The following is a 21,717-nucleotide window of genomic DNA, read 5'->3' as shown; positions in this document are numbered from 1 at the left end:
ACACCATTCTCTCTCTTTGACTTCTGACATGGACAAAGATGTGTCTACAAGACTGATTGGCACTTTCAACACTAGAGCCAAGGAAGTTACGAAGATTGTAAGTAAGAATTGGGCTATAGTTAGGATAAATCAAACTATTGGTCCCCTGCTGAATGGTAAAATTAGTTTTACTTACAGGAGGGGTAAGAGCCTGAGAGACCTTCTACTAAAAAATGACATCACTGTAAGTAGCAACTCTAATTGTACCCTTAAAGGATTCCATCCGTGCCTGAACTGCAAAGCTTACAAGTATAGTACCACTAAAAAAAACTTTACCTTACGGTAAAGGCATAGTAATGACTAATCAGTTCTTGACATTAAATTTCCCCTATGTAGTGTACAGTCTTGTATGTCCCTGTAGCAAAAGGTATGTGCAGAGCACAATACACCCTGTCAAAAATAGTTTCAGAACATATGCAAACTATTGATAAGTGCAAATCCCTCTAACCTAGGGCCAGATACTTTGAAGAAAGACACTAAATTGAGAGAAGCAAATAGTCATTCTTTGCCATTGAATAGATTCCTCATAATGTTCGTGAGGGTAACAGAGAACTAATCCTGAGACAGAAGTAATCAGAATATTTAATCAATGTCAAGATCAAATGTCAGGTGGGTGGAGTACTGAAGAAGAACTTGAGGTTCTCTTGATGACAATTGAAGGAAGTGGTATTTATTAGTGGGTTGTGTTAGGTCTCAAATTTTTCATAGGACCATTTTTCTTGTTTTCAGTTGATTTCACAGAATGGTTGTATGTTTGTTTTTAACTAGATTTTCTGACCCTCTCTTTGAAATGTGATTTTGCCCATCTGGGCAGGAGCCTTCCTGCCCTTTTCCTCCTCACCCATATTAAAATAAGGCAATATGTTTTTTCTGTTGTTTTCTGTTGTTATGTTACTTGAGAGGTTGGGTTGTCAAAATGGTGATACCAGGTTAATTCTTAGATATGCGTATTTGAAGGAGGCTGTTAAAGTAGGACGTTTAAATGAAGAGAGAGATTTGCAATTTCTCTTGCCCACTTGGGCATGATGTGAAGTTGCTTATGTGTATATTCAATGCAGTTTGGTACTCTTATATAATAGGTTTGTTCACCATCTTATTCTTGTGCCTCATAGGCTCTTTGTCTCAAAATCATGTATAAACTTGTTTAATTTCTTTTAGTATTATTAAATTATTTTTCCATGCTGTCTGTATGATGGATGTTTTATTTTCTAGACGTGTATGTTATTTAGATTTTATGATTAACTATTAATATATGCAATATTAAAATCTCCACAGAGGCATATGGAGATATGGTTACAACAATAAGGCGCTCAATTTGTTAAGATAAGTCCTTTCACTATGTTTATCGCATTTGTGAGCTTAAGAGAGTTGGGATTGGCATTGCTGGTCATGTGAACAAGGCCGTAAGGTCAAAAGGCATCATGTGTGTTGTATAAGTATAAACGTATTGGATTGGGTGCACTTTAAAAAAGGAACCAGTGTTGTATGGGCAATAAATGTATTAGATTTGGTGTACTTTACCTCCACTTTGTACTAATGGCTGCGTTTTTTTGGTTTTATTATTTAGACAATTGATACATCTTTACTGAGTGTTTCTCCTTCCGGTGCGGTTACACCTCTCGGGTGGACAGGGGCTTCCCCATCAGGCCTTTTTTGGATATGATTCTTAGTATTAAGTACTGCAAAATTACTGCAGTATACCATGGCCTGTTTTATCACCGAGTTTTAATGCCTTATAAGTTTAAAATACTTACCCTACTTACCACTACTACCAAAAAGGATCATGTACACACCATAAAGTATACTCCTGCCAATTTTCATTGAAATTTGTCCGTCTGTTTTCATGCTATGCCCGCCCACAAAGTCCATGAAAAATGCATCAATGGAATAACATGTTTTGGGGCCCCCCTTTTTTCTTTGCACTCCCTTGACGAATACCCGTGAAACTTTACATTGTCTGCTAATGTAGAAAAAGCAAGAGGGGCCTCATTTACAAGGCCTCTGTGCCACTGGAGCGTCACTTTTTGCGACGGCTCTGTTGGGGCTGTGTCCTGATCCATATTTACAAGACAGTGCTAAGCCACTTTTAGTGGCTCAACTAGGCCTTGTGAATATAGTTTCCTTTGACTGAGTTTTCTGCGTTAAAGGGTCCTACAATGGGTGTTGCTGTGGGTTTTCCCTTCAACACCAATGGCCTTTTGACACTGCCCCAGATTTACGAGGAATGTAAATCTGAGGCAGTGCCAAAAACATATGCCTCCCCAGCAGAGGCTTAAAGGTGGTGCAACAAGGAGAAATACTTTGATATCTCCTTGTTTTTTGCTCTTCTTTGTGTCATATAAGTAGAAAATTCCATTAATTATTGTTTTTTTGCAGCAAGATGTCCCTAACTGCACAACAACAGCCATCCCTGCAATGCAGGCACCCTTGCACCATTGTGCAAGGGTGTCCGCGTTGGTGCATGGCTGCTGGGTGAGTACTGGAATGTCCTGTATTCTTGTAAATATGGGGCATTCTTGTACTCAGACAATGAGACAGCTCGGCACAGCAAAATTACTTACGGCACTGCCTTGTGCCATTGTCTTGTAAATATGCCCCAATAGGTCTGCAAAGTTTCATGGAAATTAATTAAATGGTGGCAAAGTTATTAGGAAGCAAAATCAGAGAATATCCTATCTCTGGAAATCATCAATATAACTACAACCATTCTATAAGATATATATTCATATATCTTATAGAATGGCAATAGTTACATTGAGGATTCCCTACTGGGCGGTCGCCTCTAGTAGTTATAGTTAGGACCTAGTTTCCATAGGAAAATGTTTTTTAACTTGCCTATATCGTTGGCGTCTGTTGAAGACTCTTCACAACATTTTCTTATCAGCTGAATCCCTCAAAAACATAAAAATAAAGAGATGGGGGCTGGGTAGAAATACTCTGACTCCCTAGCCCGGGTGCTGCGGTCCAACAACCAGGACGAAAAGCATTTTTTAAAAACATTTTGGGCGAACACTGCGACGGATTTGCAAATTTGTGGCTAGTTTAAAAATTAGTTTACAACAACATAAGAGTGATTCAAAAGTGCTATACTGAAAGATCACCACAGCACCCTGAACACAAAATAATAGAAAAAACATAATCAACAAAATTAATCAGCAAAGAGAAGAAATCCTAAATGGAAAAAAAGAATCTTATTTCTTAAAAGAATCCTCACTCATCAACCTTGTGGTGACATGCTTCATCATTGGGTTCTACTGAGGGAACCGAATGTCCCCCCAGTATGCTACAACGCCTGCTTTACAGCGGAGCTGGTTGTTATGATGGGATAGTGTATAGTGCTCAAGTGAAGTGAATGTGAATTGTTTAAAAGATAGCAGCTGTACCCTAAATAATTTTATCCAAAGGTCAGTTGGTATCGTTAAAAAACTTGTGAACAGGACACGTATTGGTCTATTATTTGAACCAATGTGTCCTTAAAAGGTGTAGGTCTACATGTTTCAACTGTTTTACCGCTCTATTCAGCTCAGCTTTCTTCAGGACCAAAACAATTATCCCCGGTGGTCCACGCACGCTAAGGCGTGTCCTATCCGTGAGGATAATAAATGTGAGAAAAAATACGAAAAAAACTCACGGTACTATCCGTGTGGGCACTCCTAGGACTCCCCATGGGCCAAACAACACGATTTTGAAGCGCATTCAACCTGGGCTTACGGAGGAGGTAAATCTTCATGTTGGCTCCGATTTGGTATCCAACGACTCACCACCTTCGAACTAATTAGTACGCATCCGTAGCCCGAATAACCCGGTTATTTTAAGAAATAAGATTCTTTTTTTCCATTTAGGATTTCTTCTCTTTGGTGATTGATTTTGTTGATTCTGTTTTTTCTATTATTTTGTGTTCTGGGTGCTGTGGTGATCTTTCAGTATAGCACTTTTGAGTCACTCTTATGTTGTTGTAAAATAATTTTTTGGGGTAAAGGAGTGACCTAAATACCCTGACTCTCTTGTTGTTTAATAAATAAAATTGTTTAAAAATTAGCCCTCTGTGGTCCAGGTCCTGGGGGGCAAGCGTTTATTAAATAAAAGGGTGGGAGCATGTGGCCCCTTTCCCCTAGGGCAGTTTAAGCCCCTGGGACCAACACCTCCCTAGGGTTTATTTGAAAAAATAAAGGGGGGTCACACGCCTCCCTCCTGTAGTCTTAAAAGGCCACGGGGACCACCACCTCCCTGGGCCTTCAATATATTTTAGGAGGGTGGGGCATCACCTACCCAGGGCTTCAACAGTAAAATGGAAGGGGGCTGCATGGACACTCCTCTTTTGAGCAGGAGGGCCCCCAAAACCACCACCTCCCGAGGCTAAAAACATAAGCAAAAGGGGCAGGGGGGCCCCCGAGGACCCCCAACTCCCCAGGGCAGGCTCTGCAAGCAGAAAGGAGGGGCAGTTCGATGACCCTGCTAGAGCCACTAATTGCCCTGGGGACTGCCACACCACAGGACCAGCTCCCTTTGTCCCATGGCACCAACCCCACTTTTATTGCTGTTTGCTCTCACTTGGTGGGAGCAATGACAGCTCCCTGTAAGCAAGATAAAACACTAAGTCTGCTCCCAGTGGGCCAGAGCAGGAAAACTGCTCCTACTCCCTAGGAGCAGACATTTCATCTGTTTTCGAGCCCAATGTGAAGCGGGCAGGAAAACAGATGAAAGTAGTGCTCCCACAAGCAGGGAGCAGCATTTTGTCTGTTCCCTAAATGTGGCAGCAATGGCGGCTCCCACTTGAGGCGGGGAGCTGTCAGAGACCACAGGGGATTTGAGACTTCCCTGCCGTTTCCAATGCTGCAGAATGGGTGACCTGGGTTGGCACCAAGGCACCCAGGAGCAAGAGGCCAGGCCCCTGAGGATGGGGTCTCTGGGGCCAAAATTAGCCCTCGGTGTGGGGCTGCTCGGCCCTCCTCCCCCAATAATTTTTGGCGGCACCCCAGGGCAAAAAATGGCCCGGGGATAATAGCCGCCCTCCCCTTTCAATATTTGTCAGGCCCCCGGGGATGAGGTCCCCGGGGACACACTTGGCCCTGGGATGGAACCTGTCCAGGCCCCGGGGATGGGGTTCTCAGGGCTGATATCAGCCCCAAAAGAGGGCCGCACAGCACCCCTCCCCTTCTTTAAAGGACTTCTTGGGCTTCCTGGGCTTGGCGACGGCAATGCAAGTGTATTTTCGCAGCAATTCCACATTGAAATATTATAAGAAATGCTTAGTGGAGGTGAATGCATCGTTGATCCATTGGAGCACAATATGTAGTGACTGTGATGAGTGGGTTCTTTCTTGTCCTTACATGGTAAGAGCAGAGTCCATGGTTCTCCCTTTAAGTTATTACCAATATGAAAATGTCCAAATTACTTGGATCCTTTGCCCGTTTGGCCCTGCCCACCTTAGTAGTTTGCAAAGGTCTTCCCATATTTTGCCAGGATGATGGACAGCTTAACAAGAGGCCCCCCAGTGCTTTTCCCACTGATTTTTGTGATGTGTTCTTGAGGCTGAGGAATATGAGAATATCTCCACCAAAGAAGGCAGCACTTACTGCATATTGTTAAGAAGGACCCTTGTTTGGTGGAGATTTACCTCTCGATACTCTTGTCGTCTTCTCTATAGAAAGATTAATGTAATCACAAAATTCTGGATAAAGACACAAGAGGAACAATCACAGTGACAAAATGCACAAACTGTCACTGGTGACATTTCCTTTTGCTCCATTATGCAGCTGTAGTGGAAAATACATACTGGACATTTACACAAGAAGGTAGCTCTTAGTAATTAACCCATAGAAAGTACTCCAATTGGGGAGATTTTTTGTGAAAAAATTGTGGACTCTTGGGGGCGTGCTGTAACATGGCAGCAGTCGCATTGTATAGGAGCTCCCGGTGGTCACTTCTATATTCCGACACAATCCTGTTCCATACTGCATTTTCTACCTACCAATTGTTGCTGGAGTTTCCCGGGACTTGAGGGGGGATGGACTTTTGTTCCTGACACTGTGTCAGGTTCGCTGTAGTCTGTGTTGCAAGCCCACGCAGTGGCTAGGATGGAGGTGCTGAGGAGTGCGGACTGAACAGAGGCACCTTTGGGTATGGCCGATGCCCTGTTCCCTGCCAATTGGGTCTGGATCAGAGTCCTTGGTGGGCCCCGCTGTGCCCTGAATTGTAGGTTGTGATGCTGCCAGACTGCAAGTGCTGGGGCAGCCCACTTGAGAGGCCAAGGGGCTGAGGGACATTGGTATATAGGAGGAGGCTTCTCCGCAGTGAAACTGGCGGCCTTTCCAGAGCAATGCCTGGGGGTGGCATTGACCCAGCCAGGCCTGCAGAGCTGCAGAGGGTTTGTGCCTCACACCACCCTGTGACTGTGCATTTCTGCCTGGCCTGTGGGCCGGCTGTGGGTCAGGTGACTCCGGGGCCCTGGCTGGTGGAGATCCAGGCCGGTGCTGTGGCCCGGGAGCATGACCCGGATCCGACCAGAGGTTGCTTGCGCAGAGAGGACGACACCTCCCTGCTGCCTGAGATGTGCCTGGAGCGGCGTCGGTCCGGTGAGACCTGCGGAGCCATGGAAATAATGTGACATTGCAGCTTACTCCCCTCCTGTGATTGTGCCTCTCCCAACTGGGCTAGGGACCAGCTGTGGGTCTGGTGACTTTAGGGCCCTGATTGGCAATAATGTGGCCCAGTGCTATGGTGGACACACCTCTGCCTGAGAGGCGGCTGATTCCACACAGGCGGGGCCGACGGAGTCTGTGGGGCTGAGAGGCAGCCTTGGCCATGTGGCCCTTCTCTCCCTGGGCCTGTGAGCCTTTGTTGTGCAGAGAAGAAGGAACCGCTGTAGGATCACTGACAGGATATCCTATTGCAGCAGGAGACACACCTTCTTGGCACTGTGGTCCCCTGTCTTGCCAGATATGGGTACACTCAGGACTTTCACTCCAGGTTTTTAGGAGGGTCCAGTGGCACCTGCATCTTGATCCAACGTCATGTTCCCTTCATATCCACTAAAACATGGACAGACAGATATGGCAGGTACACTCTGTGAGTGGGTTCTATTTATGGTGAAGCTATTACAATTGGAAGTATTTATGCTCCTCTGCCTGGGATAGTCCTTTGTAGATCTTGTGGGGGGAACAACCTGGGGACCTCTGTGTGCTTGAAGGTGTTTGGAATTTTGTGATCAACCCATAGGTTGATCGCTAGCATGCCTGTGATAGTTTGGTTGAGGTGGGCAGGTCCAAGCTGGATTCATTGACATTGGCACTGGGCATGGTAGATGCACGTTGAACCTACCATCCTACCGAGATGGATACACAAACTACTCTGCAGTTCATGGCTCATTCTCTCAGATTAAATATTTTCTAGACCCCCACATGTTTATTCGCATTGGTCCTTGGTTGAAATTTTGGCCAGAGGCTTGTCGGATCACTCTCCAATAGTCCTTAGATTCCATATGGGGCCCAGGAGGCCTCTGTTTCATTGGCGCTGCTCACCATGGCATTTGCAGACCCCTAAATACAGAACACTTATGTTCCAGTCCATTGACGAATAATTTTCCCTCAACACGGCTGCAGTCACTTCTGCAACAGTCCTATGGGAGGCCTTTAAGGTCATGATATGGGGAATTAATGTTAGTTAGTGCGCTGGGGAGCATGGGCATTGAAAGCAGGGACTTGTAAACCTCGAGGACCAGATACAATCTCTTGAGGCAGTCAAGCAGGGATGCTGCACAGCACCATTTGACGCAACAGCAATATCACAAGTTGCTGCTTGAGGATTCTAAACTGGCCTGGCAGTCTGCGCAGTCGGATTTATCAGTGGGGTGACAAATCAAGCAAGATGCTACAAAGGTTGTGTCAAGCAGCCTGCTACAGTGTCTCTACACCAATACTGCAAGATGCACAGGGGTGCTTAATGTCAGCCACCATGAGGTAGCTCAGAGCTTCGCTTCATACTTTGGCAACATATATGCCCAGAGGGAGACTTTGACTCCTGCCCAAATTGCCGAGTTTATAGATGTTTGGCTTTTCCATCCCTTCCATACTCTGCCTAAGCTCTCACTGGCCGGGATGCATTCTGGGAGGGCCTTTGGCACCAAAGCATTCCAGTGTGAATTTTTCAAACCTGGCATGTCCCGCCTGGGGCAACACCTGTTAGGCATGATCTGTTCTTACATTGAGGGAGCGGCACTTTCACCTGATTGGCCTCACATTGAGATTGTGTTTCTACCCAAACCGGTTCGACCACTGGGGGAACATTTTATTAGTGCCCTATCTCCCTCCTGAACATAAAGGTGAAGCTTCTTGCCAAGACTCTGGCAAACAGGCTTCTGAAATTTATTCCTGACCTCGTCCACCCCGAGCAAGCTGGCTTCATGCCCGATTGGGCCATGCGTCATTACATTAGACGGGTCCACAATGCCCTGACCCTGGCATATCGCTGGCTGAGACCCGCAGTGGTGCTTTTGACAGATATAAAGAATTTGACTCTGTTAGTTGGGAGTACCTGTTTATCCTTCTTCAAAAGTTGAATCTGGGCCCTACATTTCTTTCTTATGTCTGGTTACTACACACTAACTTGTCTGCTTCAGTGAGTGCCGCAGACGCAGTGTCTGAATCCTTTCCTATCAGTAGGGGCATGAGGCAGGGTTGCCCACTTTCCCCATTTGCATTGGCCATGGAGTTGCTGGCCTCCTTGGTTCAGATGGATGCCTAGCTGAGGGGCTTTGAATGGAGAAAGGATATATCTGATAGATTTGCCCTATATACGAACAATGTCTTGTTCTTTCTTACTGACCTGGAGACCTCTGGGCCACGCATCCTCTGCATCATGTGTGCCTTTGGTGACCCATCAGGCCTATACACGAATGTTTCAAAATCTTTCGTTTTTCTAGTGGGCGGGGGGGCTGCGGAATGGGCTTTGTTAGACCTGGCACCATTGGCGTGGGTCTCCGTTCCATTTTTGCTGTTGCCTTATGTGTTTTTGCTGGTGTTAGATGCTTTGGGCACTGTGCCACTGCTGTGCAGTGCCACAGTGTGAGTGCTCCCTGCTGTAAATTGATGTATTGATTAATGCTTCCCTGATTGGATATTTGGTTTACTTGTCACACCCTAGTACAGTGCACTGAGTGTGCCCAGGGCGTGTAAACCCAAATGCTGTTAGTGGGCTTGCACCACTGGTTGTGCCACCCACAGAAGCGGCCTGGTAAAATGTGTCTAAGGTCTGCCATTGCAGAGCCTGCCTGCAGTCTGGTACTGTCATGCTGACTGGGCAAGTGCACCCACTTGCCAGTCCCTGAACCTTCCCTTTTCTTCATATTAGTCACCCCCTATGGTAGGCCCAAGGGCACGGTGCATTGTACGTAAAAGGTAGGACAAGCCCTGATGTGTGTGGCATGTCCTAATAGTGAATTACAGCCATTTTCGTTTTTCACTATTGCAAGGCTTCCTGTTCTCCATAGGCCAGAATGGGCTGTTAGAATTATTACACTTTATAATCCTAGCAGACTTAGAGAACATGGTAGAAATTCAAGGTTAGTATGCCTGAACTTAGAATAATAAAATACATCTTTTAGTGAAGTTTTTTTTTTTTAATATTCTGTGTTGGCAAATACCACTTTTAGAAAGTAGGTATTTGCTTGCCTAACCATTTGAGCCTCCCTCTGCGAGGTTGTGTATTCCTTGTCTGGGTTTGTGTGTGACAGGGCTGGGGAATTCCAGGGGAAAGGCTGGGGCGGCCCGGTGGTGAATAGGGAGATCTGCATCCAGATGAGAAGGAGGAGTTGCACCTGGGATCTGAATAGGGCTGGGCCTTCCCCCTACAATGCTGGCTCCACCCCCTGTGGTTCGTCTGATGTCTCTGCCCTGCATACTGAAAGAAAAGGAGGAAGACTGTCAAAAAAGTGCTCCGGGACTGTACTTGCCTTCCACAATGCTGGCTCCATCTCCTGGGGGGAGTCTGATGTGCCTGCCCAGTGCTGTGAAAGGGAAGGAGAAGTCTGGTAAACAGAGTGCTCCAGAACTGGCTTGAACTGGGCAGAGGCCCCTCTCCCCTCAGAGAACAAATGATTTAGGGGTATAAGTATTAGGACACTGATCCCAAGAAATTAGATCACTTCTGGACTTACAAGACGAAACCTCTGCTGAGGAGAAGGAACCTGAAGAAACTGAGGAGAGACTATTCCCAAGCTGAAGTGCTGCTTGGGGGATTGGCCTGCAGTTGTTGCCTGACTGCCAAAGAGAGGAGAAATAACGTTGTTGACTTTTCTTTCAACTTGTGCAAAAGAACTCCAAGGGCTTGGAAGAGAGCTTGCCCCCTGACCGAAGTCCCAGGACCAGTGGACTTCACCAAACTTTGTGAATTGCTGCTGGAAACAAGTGGCTATAGAGGCAGGGAGCTGTGACCGACTCTCTCGACCAGCCCGGTGTCCTGTAGGCACAGCATCAAGCAACGTCCACCTCGAACAACGCAAGTTCTGCACTCACCGACTCTGTCCTGACGCCGTCACCGAGCCGTAGCCTGCACCGCGACTGGAAGGACACCGCGACATGCAACGCCTCGCTACACCAAATCGAACTGGTCTGACCGACGCGGTCACTGCTGCTGATTTCGAGTCCTGCGATCGCACCGGAGTTGAGCACCGCCTCGCACGCTTTGCGATGCACCGCCCGACTCGCACCGCTGTCCGGACTGATCATCGCCAGCTCCCAAACTCCGGCTCGTTCGCCGCACCGCAAGCTGCAAGCACCGCATCGAAGCACTGTCTCGCCCTGCAGCGCTAGCCTTGGATCCACCGACTCTGTCAACGGGCCGATGCCTGCACCGCATCGAGGGACAAGACGTCCTGCACCGCTTCCTTTCTGCACCGCGACGATCACCGGAACCGGCTCGCAAGTCCGTGCCAGCCGCCCCAAGTAAAAGGTACTGTGACTGAGTCTGTCGACCATTGAGTGGGCCCCTACCGATGCGGCCCACTGGATTTGCTAGACTCTGTTAGTTTCAACGACGCTGTAGTCCGCCCGGGCTACTGACTCGCACAGAACCTTGATTTAAGCCTTTTTAACAAGAAGTCTTGAAAGCTAATAGTACTGTGGATTCTTTTTGTTGTTTATTGGTCTTGTGGTAACTCTATATAAAGTATAACTTATTTTTGATATAAAACCTGTGTGGTGTCCATTTGTAGTGTTGTCACTGGGTTACTGTAAGTGGTCATAAATGCTTAACTTACACACCCTCTGAAATAAGCCTTGACTTCTTGCGCCACGCCGCCTAGAGGGTGAGCAGGGGTTATTTTGGGAGTGTAATTCCCCTTACTCTGACTAGAGGAGAAGGTCCCTATTTTTCACAAGTACCTACCTGTGCCAACTAGAGACCCGCAAATCTAACAGGCGTCAGGGTTGATATTGGCCGAGGGTGGCTTTAAATACTTAGAAGTAAATATTTCCCCTGACCCAACGGTGTTGTGGTCCCACAACCTAGCATCAGCATTGACACGAGTGAAGTAGGAGGCACGGACCTGGTCACTCCTGCCGTTGTCACTGACAGGTAGGTCAACAATATTTAGGATGGTCTCCCTGCCCCACATGTTATATCGATTGCATAACTATTCGTTTGCTATTCTTCGGTCATGGTTCCGACAGATTACTGCCGTTCTCTGGGGACTCTTTGGGGAGGGGAGCTGCCCACATCACCCTCACAACATGCTTTCAATCCACGTACTCTGGTGTAATTTCTGCTGCTGATATACTTTCCTACTATTCCACTTCCCATCTTCAAATTATTAATGAGGGGTGGTATGGCCAGCAGGATGACCCAGCATATAAAGTTGAGAAATGGGTGATGGGCAACAACTCTTTATTGGATTACTTACATGGAGGGAGGGGGTTTGGGTCCCTTTGACCAGTGACGCAGATGATTCTGGTTGTCTGGAGCTCTTCCCTGTAGTGAATGGGATGGTGGTGAAAGTTGTCTGAGGTGATGTTATTGTGGCGGTGTAGCATGCTCAAACAGGGCGCCTAACTTGAGGGCTTTTGGGTGTGGGATAATAACAGCGGAATCTCCATTCTGGCAGACATGGCAAGGTCCTCAAATCATTTCAAGAGATGCAGTCAGAATACCAAATGCACTGTAGCCAATCCCATCTCTACTTCCATCTCCATCATGCTTACTCCATACCTTTGAGACCTGTCGGCCCTTCCTGAGCTCAACCCATTAGAAGGTAAACTCCTCATGGGAGACCTAGGTGACCACAAAATATCAAAGATTTACCAGACCATAATTACAAATAGTCCAAACAAGCAACCCACTCTCAGAGTGGCCAGGGAGGCTGATCTTGATAACCTAGATGAAGACGATTAGACCAAGACCGCGTGGGTGCCTCGTGAGGGGGTCATCTCGGTCCGCTCCCAGATGATTCAATTCAACTACCTCCATAGAGCTTACCACATGAGGCATCGCTTATGGTGCTTGGGTGTGATTGATTACCCGGCGATCCTCCTATGCAAAGCAGATGAGGGTACTTTCATACATACTGTGTGGAGTTGTTTGGGATTAGATGTGTCTGAGTAGGGTTCTCTCCTGAGACATTACACCAAACTCAAAATCGATTCTTCTTCATAGTACTGATGGTATAGGTATAAATAGGTACAAATGATGACTTTTGTTCCTGGGTCTTACCCTACCTAAGAGGGATATTGCCAGGTTGTGGAAGGCTAGGGTTCTTCAATCTCTCATACTGTGGATGAGGGGAGTGGATCACAGCATGGGGTCTTGAGGTTGCGGTATACCAAGTGAGGGGTAGGCCTCAAAGGCACCCCAAGGTCTGGCACATATGGGCCATCTATAGGAAGATTGTTTTGGCACTTGTCCACTCTGCTGACTTATTTCTTGATGAAGATATCCGAAGATACAATGCTGCAGGTCAAGTGAATGCTGTGCCCGACTAATGCTTCTTATGTTGCACAACATGTATAATGTAATTCGATATGGGGCTGGATGGGTGGATGTCAATGTGCATGTTATCGTATTCTTGCTTTTTCCTTTGGGTGTATTTATTTCAACATGTTGTATGTGATTTGTTGCCCTTGTGGCTGACTGTCTTCTTTAAGAACCAATAAAATATGTTTTAAAAAACCATCAAACTGTGAACTCTTTTTGGATAAAGGGGCAGGTACAGTTCCATTGCAGCCAGTCACCGACACAGCTACTGACATAGTGATTCACAAGGGAGTGCAGTTTCTATGGCACGTGGAAAGGAAGGTCTTTTCTAAAAAAGTGCCCTCCCGAACCCCGAAGGATGCCATGCTCCATCATTGGGCTTTCTCCTCGTCGGGCTGGCGCTGCAATGCCCGACAGGCACCCGCGAAGGGGATCTTTTGGAGATGAAGCCATAGGGTGAGTGCTGGTGTGTGGCTTAGGTAGTGCAGTGAGTGTGAAGAATAAAATAGGTCTAGGGTTACCCTATCTATTTGTATTTATTATCAAGGGACACTAGCCTAACAAAAAAGCTGGGCCTTAACTGGATATAATGATTCGATAGGGCTGATGTGGTGCATGAGGTCGACATGTATTGTGCCTAGTTAGCACCTAACGGGTCTGGTGGTACTTCATCAGGACCAAGGAATATAAATTGGCACTCTGGCACTATCGCAATACTGGTTCAATAATTACCAGTTGGTAATCAGATGCAGTTAAGTACCCCAGGTCAGAGGATCCTGAGGAGAAAGACCCCAACAATATAGGGCTTTAGGTAGACGGGGATGACAGAGCACTGCTCTGATGGCAAGTCTACAGAGCAAATTGCTTCAATCCTGCCCTCACCCACTGGTTTTGTACGAGTGAAATCTGAGCCTAAGGTTATAGTTAGGAAATAGAATTTAAAAAAATCTTAGAAATTCATTGAAAAAAACAAATGTTACAGGGATATTATAGTTAGGTTCAGATTTCACTCATACAAAACCAGTGAAAATAACTCATTACATCACTGATGACATCTCAAATGGCATCACTGATGACATCATCCCCAGAACTACTCGCACAACCACTCACATCCTATAGAACATCTCCCACTCCTATACAACCGCTCACATACCCATTCACAGACCCATACAATCACTCACACATCCACTTACTGATTCATAGAGCCACTCATATATCTACTCGATCATACAGCCACTCATATGACCACTTACTCACACATACAGACACTGATATACTCACTCACCCATTCAGCCACTCACACATTGAGTCAGTCAACCATCAGCTACTCATACACCTACTCACTCTACCATACAGTCACTCACACAGCCACTCATTCACTCATACAGTTACTCACATACCCACTCACTTACTCATACATATACTAACACATATACTCACTCACCTATACAGTCATTAACACAAGCACACACTAACCCATACAGCCAGTCTCCCATCTACTCACATACCCATACAGTCACTCACACACCCCATCACTCACCTGTACAGCTTCAATCATACTCACTCAATCACACATATACCACTGACACACCCAATCACTCACCCAAAACATCCACACACATAGTCAATCACTCACCCATACAGCCACTAACACACCCATACAGCCACTCACTCACACCTACAACTACTCACACACACAAAGAACGACTCAGATACCCACTCACACTTGGATACACACAGTCACACAGCCAATCACATCATATATATGTTAAAAACAGTATTACTGATTAGAAGTACGCAAAGTTTACTAAATTAACACTTGTAGTTTCTTACTACATATCTTTAACACTCAGAAACCTTTAGAAAACAGTGATGCCACTGACCATTTCATGAGTTATATAATATGTGAGGTCATGAGCAGTGCATTGCAGGGGCGAATATTATAGATAGCTCAGGTAACTATAACTGCTTATTTTCACTGGTTTTGTGTATGAGTGAAATCCGAGCCTAACTATAACGTCCCTGTAACCTTTGCTTTTTCCAGTGAATTTCTAAGGTTTTTTAATTCTATTTCCTAACTATAACGTCCCTGTATCCTCTGGATTTTTCAGTGAATTTCTACTTTTTTAAATTCTATTTCCTAACTATAATGTACCTGTAGCCTTTATTTTTTTCAAGCGATAGATAGATAGATAGATAGATAGATAGATAGATAGATAGATAGATAGATAGATAGATAGATAGATAGATAGATAGATAGATAGATAGATAGATAGATAGATAGATAGATAGATAGATAGATAGATAGATAGATAGATAGATAGATAGATAGATAGATAGATAGATAGATAGATAGTCTCAGTCAGTTGTTGGCACAGCTGAGTTGTCAGTGTGTAACACTGTACTTGCCAATAGGGCTACTAGACTTTCACACACTAAAATCAACATTTTGGGGGTTTTATTGTTAGGGAAAACAGTGGGAGAGAAAAGGTTTTATTTCTTTTTATAGGGAACACTTTTGTCCCCTTGACTGGTATCAAAAAACAAATGGAGGAGTACCCCCTGGAGGCACCTCAATGCCTCCGCCAAAGAGATAGAGGTGCACAAAAAGGCTTAAAAGGACAAATAGATCCTTTGTTGGAAGTTTTTATTGTTAGAACATATAACACACATGTAATATTTTTTAAATACAGCACAGTCCATTAGGGCTTGACAGACCTACCTTAGGGGTGACATATATATATTAAAAAGAAAGGTCTGGACGTTGTCATGAGTTTAAATAGCAAACTCGATTTAGCAGTTTAAAAATATTAGACCAGTCTGCAATAGCAGACTGGGAGACATGCTTTAGTTTGTCACACTCATGGTGGCACAAAGAGTGCTGCACTCCATGAAGGACATTTTAACTTATGGGCCCTAGGTACCAATTACAAATTACATGATATGATTTATGATTGAGCAATGATCGTGTAATAATCATTTAACATGCTCTACACAATGAGCACATCACATATCTTTTATGCAACCATTGAATTCTATTACACTAATGTTAACTTAACACCCACTAGGGCCCTATTGATATCAGATAATCCAAGCATGTAGTTTAGAGCTGGAGAAAAAAAACATATTATGTTTCCAGACAATTTTCTTTTCCATCTGCTTTGATTTTTTCATGTTTTGCCATATTATTCTTCCTCAATAAATTCATATATTATCCTCATGGGAAGAGGGTTTCTTTCATTTCGATATTTTCTATGTCCATAATTTATTAACACACATGAGTGAAACATTATGTGACGAAAGACTACACAATGTATTTTGAGTATGTTGTCTATATCATTTGTGAGAAAATGCACGTGTTCACTTTAAATATGTGGTGGGGATGGCTACACCCATCTTTGATTAAGGCACGTTTGTAGGAGCTGAAACATGTTGGTCCATGGCAGCCTGCCATATTACAGAATTTTGAGAATAAAGCTATTTATTTCACCACCTGGATTGGGCGAACAGTGTCTTTGTTGGTTTAGAGCAGGACAGTGGTGTGATATATTTATATTCAGTAGTTATAGTTACCTGAGCTAACTATAGGTTACACCCTCGTAATGCACTGTTTGTGACCTCACATATTACATCACTCATGACATGGTCATTGACATCACTGATTGCATCAATGATGACATCTCAAATGACATCACTGATGACATCATCCTATAGGTGTAAGTGATTTGGAAACTTTTCTGAGACTTAAAGATATATACTAAGCTACATCATAAGTTAAATTACTATTCTTTTTGTACTAATAATTAGTCTTACTATTTCTAACATCTCATCTGAGTGGCTGAGTGACTGTATTATTGTGTGAGTGGATGTCTAAGTGGCTGTATGGGTGTGTGAGTGGATGTGTGAGTGGCTGTATGGATGTGTTAGTGGGTATGTGAGTAGCTGTATGGGTGAGTGAGTGGCTGTGTGAGTTATTGTATTGGAGAGTAAGTGGGTGTGTGGGTGGCTGTATGGGTTAGTTAGTGGCTGTGTGAGTAGCTCCATAGGTGTATGAGTGGGTGTGTGAGTAGCTCAAAGGGTGCCTATGTGGATGAATGGGTGATGAAGTGGTTGTGTGTGTGCCTGTATGGGTGAGGGAGTGTGTTTATGAGTGGTTGTATGGGTGAATGAGTAGCTGTTTGAGTTTGTGTATAGGTAATTGAGTGGGTGTGAGTGGCTGTATTGGAGAGTGAATGTCTGTGTGAGTGGCTGTGATGGTGTGTGAGTGTTGGTGGATAGTTGAATGGGTATATAAGTGGTTCTTTGGGTATGTAAGTGGTTCTATGGGTGAGTGAGTTGCCATGTCAATGCTGTATGTGTAAGTGAGTGGGGGTGTGAGTAGCTGTATTGGTGAGAGAGTGGCAGTGTGAATGGCTATATGGGTGAGTATGTGGGTGTGTGAGTACATGTATGGGTGAGTGAGTGGCTGTGTGAGTGACTATAAGGCTGTATAAGTGGGTGTGTAACTTTTTGTATGTCTGTATGACTGGATGTGTGAGTGGCTATATTGGCGAGAGTGTGGGTACATGAGTGGCTGTATGGATGAGTTAGTAGGTGTGTGAGTGGCTTTATGACTGAGTAGATGTATAAGTGGCTCTATGGATAAGTGCTTGGTTGTGTGAGTACTGACATGGGTCTGTGAATGGGTATGTGAGTGGTTGTATGGCAGTGGGAGTGGGTGTATGAGAAGTTCTCTGGGGATGTGAGTGGGTGTCTGAGTGGTTCTGTGGATGATGTCATCAGTGATGTCATTTGAGGTGTTGTCTGTAATGGCACATATAGTTAGCTCAGGAAACTGTAACTGCCGAATTTCTATGTTTTTTGTCCAAGGAATATCTGAGCCTAACTATACCATCCTTGTAACCTTTGGTTTTTTTTTGTTTAACTTCTATGTTTTTTTTTAATTCTATTTCTTAACTACAACATCCCTATAACATTTGTTTTTTTCAGATAATTTATAAGGTTTTTTTAATTCTATTTCCTCACTATAACAGCCCTGTAACCTTTGGTTTTTAAGTGAATGTCTAAAGTTTTTTAATTGTATTTCCTAAATGAAACGTGTAACCTTTTATAGTGAGAGTGCGACTGAGTGCACAAGTGTCTGAGTTGGCCTGGGGGTGGGTATGAGAGTGTCTGAGTGGGTTTGTGATTGCCTCCATGAGTGTGCCAGTCAGTCTGTGAGTGACTGCATGAGTGTGTGTCAGTTAGTGTGTGAGTGACAGCATGAGTGTCTGAGTGGGTCTGTGAGTGGGTGTATGAGTCAGTGAGTGGGTGTGTGAGGCTTTGAGGGTGTCTGTGAGTCAGGGCATGAGCCTCTAAGTAGATGTGTGAGTGGGTGAGAGAGAGTATGAGTAATTCTGTAAGTTGGTGCATAGGTGTCTGACTGGGTTTATGAGTGGGTGTGAGAGTATCTGAGTTGTTCTGTGAGTAGGTGCATGAGTGCCTGGTGGGTCCTTTCCATTCTTTGCCTTTTTCTGCTTTCTTCTGACCTTTATTTTGCCTCTTTCTGCTTGTATTTGACTTTTATTTTGCCTCTTTTGTCTCATTGCTGGCCTTTATTTAACCTCCTGCTTTTTTCTTACCTTTATTTTCCCTCATACTGCTCGTTTCTGACGTGTTTGTAGCCTCTTTCTGATAGTTTTTGACCTTCATCTTGCCTCTTTCTGCTCGCTGCTGGCCTTTATTTTGTTTCTTTCTCCTCCTTTCTGACCTATATTTTGCCTCTTTCTGCTTGTCCTGATCTCTATTTTGCCTCTTTCTGGTCATTTCTGACCTTTATTTATCCTCTTTCTGCTCGTTGCTGATCTCTATTTTGCCTCTTTTTGCTCATTTCTGGTCTCTAATGTGCCACTTTCTGCTCATTGCTGACCTTTATTTTCTCTCTTTCTGCTTGATTCTGACCTTTATTCTGCCTCTTTCTGCTTGTTTCTGATCTATATCTTGCTTCTTTTTGCTCTTTGCTGACTTTTATTGTGCCTCTTTCTGCTCATTGCTGACCTTTATTCTGCCTCTTGCTGCTTGCTTCTGACCTTTATTTTGCCTCTTTCTACTCATTGCTCATCTCTTTTTTGCCTCTTTTTTGGTCTCTGCGGGCCTCTATTTTGCCTCTTTCCTCTAGTTTCTGGCCCCCATTTCGCCTCATTCTGCTCATTGCTGACCATTTATCCCTCTCTTTGCTCATTTCTGACCTTTATTCTGCCCCTTTCGTCTCATTGCTGACCATTGCTCGGCCTCTTGCTGCATGTTTCTGACCTTTACTCTGCCTATTGCTGCTCGTTTATGAACTCTATTTTGGCTCCTTCTGCTAGTTGCTAACGTTTATTTTGCCTCCTTCTGTTCACTTCTGACCTTTATTCTGCCTTTTCATGCTCGTTTCAGACCTCTATTTTACCTCATTCTTCTTGTTTCTAAACTTTATTCTTCAGTTTTTGGCTGCTTTCTTATCTTTTCTTTGCCTCTTTCTGCTCTTTGCTGACCTTTATTTAGCTCTTCCCGCTCATTTCTGACCTTTATTCTCTCTCTTCCTGCTCCTTTCTGCCCTTTATCCTGCTTCTTTCTACTCATTGCTGACCTTTATTCCACCTCTTTCTACTCATTTCTGACCTTAGTGTGGTCTCTGCTCATTTCTTACCTTTCTTTGCCTTTTTCTCCTCTTCTCCCAGGAATGTGCGGGCCTCAAGGCCTCCACGGTCCCAGCCAGCTCTCGACTGCTGCGGGAGCCGGCATCGCTTCCACATGCCGGGAGCTGCTAAACATGCAGCTCTCTGTGTGTGAAAGCAATTCATCTTGCTTGACAGTGGGCAGGGAAACAGATGAAAGCTCTGCTTCCAGCACGCGAAAGCATTTTCACAGCTCTTGCTCATTGAAAGTGGAGTGTTTGCTGTGACTTGACACAAACAGCTAAGTCCCTGGGGTGGGCACCCCAAGACATAGCAGGAGCTGGACCTGGGGGTGGCTGTCCACCGGGCCATTTATTGCTCCTAGAGGGGGGTCGTGCGGCCCCCACTTTCTTCAGCATGAGCCGCCCAAAGTAGGCGGTGATCCCAGGGATCCAGAATGACCTGGGAGTGGGGACGCGCTCCCCCTCCTTCTTTTTAAAAGTGAAACCCCCGGGGAGGTTGTTGTCCCCGGAGCGCAGGGTGTCCATGCGCCCCAACTAAATATAACAAGTAGCCCCGGGGAGCCCCCAAAGTGGGGGTCTGTGCAGCCCACTGCAACGTTTAACAAGTATCCACAGGTAGGTGGTGGTCACCGGGGCTGGTAGGGTCCAAGCGGCCCTCCTTTATTAAAACATAAGCCCCAAGGAGGTTGTCCACAGGGCTCAGAAGAGCCAGAGGAAAGGGCCCCTGTGAGCCACCCCTCCTTGTATTAATCATGCATGCCACTGGGACCTAGCCCACCCAGGGGCTAAACATTACAGAAGCATGGGACCCCATGGATCCAACGCATCTCCCACTGAAAATATACACAAACAAATACTTTTTTTTGCCTTGCGGGTCCCTGTGGGATCCTCCCAAGAGGCCTAGGGTGTCAGGGTATTCCTACCCTGTCTCTTTCTCTTTTGTTTTATATTTTTTGGGGGGACTCGGCCTACTTAATACTTAAATCTTCGTTCTAAAGGCTTGCATGGTAATTGCATGTGTGATTCCCTCATACAACGAAAGAACGATAGCGACCCCCTTGGCTGGTTTCTTCATCAGCTTTAAACTCCTTGACCTTATGTTGTCACTGATCGGTATGGACCTAAATGATTTGCAAGCTTGGTCTTTAAAAATCCTATAGAAAGTAGTATGCCCGTTTAATCAGGAAAGAGAGGTCAAACCTCTATGCACCTCTCTATAAGCGAATTAAATTCTCTCTCTGTAAAATCATGGAATCCTCCTATTTCATCAGGAAGCAAACTAGCCAGCAGTGGTTCTGGTGGTGCTGACATTGGTGCTACATAGTCCTCCCATTCAGAACCAGCATCTATATGAGGGTCCTGAGTAATCTTGTTCTCTTCCAGGTCTTCGTCATCAGTATAATCATCATCTGTTGTCTTGCTGGTAGTAGGTTCTCAGTATGTAATATAGAACTATTTCAGAAGTATGTGGTGACACTGTGGTTTATGAAGTTTGTGTTCCTTACACCATAAATCGCTTATAATAGTCCAGCAACATCTGCCGTAGATCTTCTGCAAGAGTTGTGAGTACCTGCATCTTCTGTCCTTGATATTGTTCTTCATCATCATAAGTGTCATATTTGAACTGATCTGCAAATGCCTTTAATAACCTGGACTTTTCATATCTCACGCAGAAGAAAAAACCCTCTTCAAAAATGTGTTGTCCTCCTCATCCAGATCCTTGCACTTAATGTGTAGCTGAGTGGGACTGTATGCAGGTCTGCGAGGACAATCATCCTTTGATTTCTCAACATTCAGCAATTAAGTGAGAGGCAAAGGAGTGGCCTTACTGGGAAAGGTGTGATCAGGAGTAATAGTAATCAGAACCCCTTTCTCAGAAATCAGAATTACTGTTTAAACAGTGCCATTGTTGGGGTCATTGATGAATGTTTAAAATCTGTGAAAAACATTGATGGCTCTGTCGACGGTCCTGATGTTTCAGCCAAGTCACAAATGTGTTGTCATTCAAGGTTTCTTCATCAAAGAAGCTGCCATTAATTGTGTTGTTGTTGTTG

The sequence above is a fragment of the Lissotriton helveticus genome, chromosome 2_1, assembly GCF_964261635.1.
Source record: "Lissotriton helveticus chromosome 2_1, aLisHel1.1, whole genome shotgun sequence".
Lineage (NCBI taxonomy): Eukaryota > Metazoa > Chordata > Amphibia > Caudata > Salamandridae > Lissotriton > Lissotriton helveticus.
The sequence above is the reverse complement of the archived record's forward strand: the minus strand, read 5'-3'. Positions refer to the sequence as shown.